The sequence below is a fragment of the Heterocephalus glaber genome, unplaced genomic scaffold, assembly GCF_053883595.1.
Source record: "Heterocephalus glaber isolate CG9 unplaced genomic scaffold, H.glaber_assembly_v1.0 deba00000331, whole genome shotgun sequence".
NCBI classification, from domain to species: Eukaryota; Metazoa; Chordata; class Mammalia; order Rodentia; family Bathyergidae; genus Heterocephalus; species Heterocephalus glaber.
The window spans coordinates 6,189,300-6,195,291 of NW_028258142.1; the positions used below are offsets into that span (position 1 = coordinate 6,189,300).

Sequence of the window (5,992 nt, forward strand, 5' to 3'; positions counted from 1 at the left end):
GAGCCCTTCTATTCCAGAAAGGTCTGCCAGAGATAGGCCAGCTGGGGGAGATGAAGGCAGAGCAGCAGACAGATTTGCTGTGGGCCATGTGAGCTCCTCAGGCTTCAGGCCAGGTGGGGTGGGAGGGAGCCTTGGGCTGCCTGGCAAAGGAGTCCCCCGAAAAGTAGAAGGATCCAGGCCCACCCCCAGCCCCGGCCAGGGCTGCACACAGTGTCCACCTCCTAACAGTCCAGCAGGGGAGGCAGGCAGGAGCCAGGCCAGGCCCCAGAAGGCAGGGACGTCTGTCCTGGATAGGGGACATCTGGCTCCTCTGGCTGAAAGCAGGCTGTCTCTTGGAAGATAAGCTCCTTGAGCCACTACTTGGGCAGATCATCCAGCTCCAGGTGGAAAGTGAAGGGCTCCTCAGCCACTGGCTCATCCGTGGGGTCACAGTACTGCTCCAGGTAGGGGTGAGCCAGTGCCTCCTCCACTGTGATCTGCTTATTGGCCTTGAAGGTTAACATCTGGTCCAGGAGGTCGAGAGCTTTAGAGTCTGATTTGGGAAAAAGCTTGGCCCAGGCCACCTTGGTCTTAGAGGGCAGAGACTGTAGGTAGCTTCGGGCCTTTGTGTTAATGATACAATTCAGGTCTCCCTGGGATGGGGAACCCAGGATACCCAGAATCTGGTTGAGCTGGTCCAGGTAGTGCTTGCTGGGGAAGATGGGCCAGTCGGAGAGCATCTCAGCCAGAATGCAGCCCACAGACCAGATGTGGCCCTTGGAGTTAGGCATGATCTGTGGAGCCCGGTACCAGTGTGTGGCCACATATTCCATCAGAAAGCCAGTGTGGTCGTGCTCAGGATCAGCAATCCGGGCCAGGCCAAAATCACAGATCTGGAATGAAAGCCAGGCTGCCAAGCTTTCGCACAAGTGGTCACACTGCTGCACTGCTGCTAGGCTGCTCCCCTGGCTGCCGTGCTCCAAGACTCCCCCCCCACCCCCCACCCCCAAATACATGTCTCTGTATCATCATGTGGGGTCAGGCTGGAGCCGACAGGCGTGGGGGCTGCCGTGCACCCCCCCCTTCCCCCGGGAGAGAAAAGGCCCCTGGTGTACACAGTTGAAACTGGACACCCTCCACAATGGGCTGGCCACCCGCAGAGAGCTACTGGAAGCTATTTAGGTCATCAATTAGATCAAATGGGGGCATTATAGTCCAATGAATGGCAGGCTCTGAATAGATGTGAACACAGCTTTCACCAGAGTTCCAGGATGGAGCGTGGGAACATCCATCTGCCCTGGCTCAGTGGGGCTGGGATCCCCTCTGCGTGTCCCTGCCAGGCTACCCACTCCACACCAGCTCTTCTAGGGCCCAGAACTCAGTGTCCTTCTAGGAGGCTCACTTGCATGTTTTAGTTGGTATAAAAATTCCTCCTATGACTCAAATCTATTTCTATTTAGCTTCTCCTTTCTTTCATCTTACTGCCCAGGACATGTGAAATGGGTCTCTTTCCTCTCCTGGGCTCAGGTGTCCAGCACACTTGAGAAAGGAGCCACAGTGCCTTGGGAGCTGCAGCACCTGAAAGGGACACTGGACTCAGAGAGACCTTAGTAGTGTAATCTAATCTCCCCCGTATCAGCCTCTGCCTTTTAACCTGGGAGCTGGGGGTTGGAAACACACTTCTACACATTCAGAGAAGCTGAGTGTGATGGACAGGGAGAGAGAGAGAGGAAAGAGGGAAGTAGAATGGTGGTTGTCAGGGCAGAAGGGTGCTGTTCGGTGGTAGGGATGAGGAGCTAGTGTTTATCTGGCAGGAAGAGAGTTTTTGGTTCTACACGATGAACAGAGTTCTGGAGATGGAGGGTTGGTGAGGGGTGTGCAACTTCACGAACACGTTTAAACACCCTGAACTCCGCTCTTAGAATGATGAAAGATGGTAAATTTTATGTCATAAGTATTTTAGCCACAGTAGAAAGAGGAACAAAACCCAAAACATACCTACTTACACCTTAATGTAAATTAGAGAAAATCAGGGCTGCTGTCCACAGTGTGAGAACTCAGGCTGGCCAGGCACAAGGCTGGGCAGATGCAAAGATTGTCCCATTCATTTTCAGCACAGGGCACAACGACAGCTTTCAGCCTGAAGAATAAGTTACTGGCACTGAGATGATAACCTTGGGTTTTCCTTTCAAGCTGTACTTGATTATTTTGTTATTGGAAAATCAATGATCTCAAACTTTGGTCAACATGCCTCGGTGGATGGAGCTGATAGGGAGGTCGCCGCTCACAATGTGGCCCCTCTCTCTCCACGCGCCTAAAATGCTTGATGAAGCGATAAAGCCTATGGCCATTCGGATCTGCTGGGCCATTCCCCAGTGCTGGGACGAAGGGGACTCCGAGTCACAGCCAGGAGCCAGGATGGGAACTTCATGACCTACGAAGCTCTCAGAACTCTGCTCCTATCTGTAGAAAGGAAGGACTTGAGCCCACAGATGTCCTCTGTCCCCACCCAAGCCTCATGTACAACGAAGAGCTGCGCTGTGGCCTCCATGGACTGCTTGGGAGGACAGTCCCACCTGTGAATGGGGGCTTGAGAATCTTGCCCATCTAGTTGGGGGCACAGCTCAGAAGCATGATCGACACTTTGGGCCATATTGTGCAGAATTCCAGGCCCCTTGAAGGGGTAGGGCCTGACTTTACATCTCTATGAAGAGAAGAAACCTTACCCTGGAGAATGAACACACGAATCTGGTCGAGAAATGGTGGCGCTCAAGGACTCCGGAGGTGTCCCCATCTCTCAGGGCAGATGTGCAGCTGTGCCTGACAGTGACTCACTACAGCTGGTTTCATGCATCAGGTGAGGAAACAGACTCTAGTGCACAAGTGGTTGAATTCAGCAAGTAGATAAAGCACACCCCAGGAAGCAAGCTGAAGCAAATGCCAATGTAAGTAAGTTTGAAATCTTAGAGGAGAGGCAATGAGGAAGCGTGGGTAGATTTAAAAAGGAATTAAGAGTGTAGAAATAAAAAATAGGACTATCATAATGAACCCTCAGTAGATGGCAACACAAGAGGCCAGATTTTATGAAAAGGTCACTAGTGATTCAGAAGGTGGGTCTGAAGAGGTCCCTACAGTACAACACAGAGAGCTTCGGTGATAGAAAACAGTCTGCTGAGCCATGTGGGAGACACAATGAAGTTTCAATACAGGTTTGAAGGATATGTCAGCTGGCTTAGAAGGGATCCAGCCCACAAAGTTTCCCTCAAAAGGAAGGAGTGCGCAGAATAAGGAAGATGAAGTGTTGGGAGAAACAAAGGCAGGGAATTTTTAGAATTTGAGAAAGACATGAGTATTCAAGTTCAAAAAGCAAACAATGTACTGGATGAGGAAAATAAAAGCAACTTCTCAGGGCTGAGGATATGACTCAGGGATAAAGCACTTACCTTGCATGCATGAGGCCCTAGATTCCATCCCTGGGACTTCAACAAGCAAACAACAACGAAAGCTGCTCCACACTTACACTTGCCTTCATAAAACTATGGCATAGGAAAGATAAAGCAAATTCTTTGTATTACTTGGCAGAAAAAAATAAACATCCTGTGGTCGGTCAGATTTCTGTTGCCAGGACAAAATACCTATACACAATTTAAAAGAAGAAAGATTTATTTTGGCTCATGGTTTCAGATGCTTCAGTCTATGACAGGCTGGCTCCATTGCTTTATGCTTCCAGTGGAGCAGCAACAAAATAACAGAAGGGCATGGTGGAGGAAGGCTGCTCACCTCATAGAAGCCAGGAAGCAGAGAAAGCAGAAAAAGAGCCAAGAAAAGATAGGCTTTTCACTTCTACTGACATAGGCCCTGCTTCCTAAGAGCCCATTCAGCTATGAATGCCTCAGTGGTTAATCCACTGATGAGGTTAGCGCCCTCACAATCCAATCACCTCCCTAGGCACCTCTTCATCCAGTCAAGAAAACTGTTCAGGGCCAGGGATGTAGCTCAGTGGCATCACACCTGCCTGGCAAGCGCAAGGTCCTGATTTCGACCCCCAATACTGCAAAAAAAAAAAAAAGATAACCATCCAGATTGACCATCGTAATCACTAACAACAATTAGACTAAAATCAGATTTCTTATCAGCAATATTAAATTCCAGTGAATATTATTCTTTGTAACAGACAATAGCTGTTGACCTAGAGCTCTATAGTCAGCTAGCTTGTCATTCAAGGATGAGGATGAAATAAAAACATTTCCAGTCGTTGGTGTTTGTCAGCCCAAGCCCTCTCTGAAACGGTGACATGTATCCAGAAAGAAGGAAACTGATCCCTGACAGTGGGTGATGAAAGAAACAAGAAGGTAAAAAATCAATTACACATGATAGGAAATCTTATTTAAGTTTTTTCTTTAAGAGAATTAATCTGAGGGAATGCAAGATCAGCTGGAATTAAAATAATTAACAAAAATTTGTGTGAAAAATGGAAGGAATTTGGAGTAGAAGACTTTTTCTTGCATTACTCGGCATTGAAACCAGGGTTTTTGCACCGAACTATACCCCCACTTTATTTTCTTTTTTTAGACATGGTCTCACTAGGTCACTCAATTGCCAGGTTGGGTTCAAAATTTCAACCCTCCTTCTGTTAGACCCAGCGAGAGAGAACCAGCCAGAGACCGATATTAAATCCTGGCAGGAGTTTATTACTGGCCAGGACCTGAGCCGAGCATCAGACTCGAGCCCTGACTGGGGGGAGACAAACATGTTTTATACACCTTTGAGGCCAGCAGTTTCTAGGCCCCACTATGGGATAGAACTAGCAAAGCAAGAGAAAGGTACAGAAGCAGAACGTCCTGTTGTTAGAACATTTGCAAAACAATAGTTGATTAATTGTTGTTTCTAAGAGACTCTCTAAGGGGGCGAGATTTCTAAGCTTCCTCCTTTTGAGTTCATCTAAAGGGCAGGCAGGTGGGTCATTCAGCAGCAATATGGAGTCTGTCTTGCTAACTAGGGTTCTTCACTTCCTCAGCCTCCAAAATGCCAGGATTATAGGGGCATGCCACCACACCTAGCTTGGAGTGAAAGGATTCTAAGGGAGTGGTTAGGTTCCAGAAAATACTAGAAATTTAACTAATTTTAAGTAAGAGAAAGTGAGGAAAACTTTTGCAAATGGAGGGAAAATAATTTAGCTTAGGTAGTGAAATATAAAAAAAAATAAATTGGGAAATCCATGTAAACCAGAGTATATAGGGAGAAAAGCCAAGCAGTCACCCCATTATCAAAGTTACCATTTCATTCTCTTCGCATTTTTATAGTTCAACAAAATTATTCAAATGATTCCAAGTGCCTGGATGCAAAGTTAGGAAAATATGAATGTGTTTGCTTAATTTACCCGAGAAGAATGCAAATATTAGTGTTTATATTGCCCTGTAATTTAAGGAGACATTGGGAATGGCAAAGGAGTAGCCACCAGAAATAATTTTCCTATTCTGTAAGTTGTCTCTTCACTTTATTGATTGTTTCCTTTGCTGTGTAGAAAAATTTTAATTTGATCTAACCATGTTTGTTGATTCCTGATGTTATTTCTTGTATAATTGGGGTTCTGTTTAGAACTATGTCTATGTAAAGAGTTTTACCTATTTTCCAGCCAATTTAGTGTTTCTGTTTTAATACTTATGTCTTCAATCCACTTTATTTTGTTTTAGTGCATAGTGATAAATATGGGTCTAGATTAAATCTTCCACATATGTGTAATCAGTTTCCCAGCACCATTTCTTAAAGACCTTTTCCTCCAGCATATGTTTTTGGCCCCTTTGTGAAAAATCAGATGAATTAATATTGCTGGGGTGGTCTTCATCTTCTGTTTTCTTTCACTGAGCCATATATCTGTTTTTGTGCCAGTACCGTGTGTTTTTATCATTGTTGCTTTGTAGTATAGCTTGAAATCTGGGATTGTAATGCCTCCTGCTTTGCTTTTGTGGCCCAGCATTGTTTTTTGCTATTCTGTGTCTCTTCTAGTTCCATG

The 5,992-nt window shown here is 46.2% G+C and overlaps 1 pseudogene; it reads right to left on the reverse strand.

Moving 5' to 3' along the window:
• Positions 1-221: 221 nt before the first annotated feature.
• Positions 222-995, reverse strand: LOC101722628 (mitogen-activated protein kinase 3 pseudogene; annotated as a pseudogene).
• Positions 996-5,992: the final 4,997 nt, after the last annotated feature.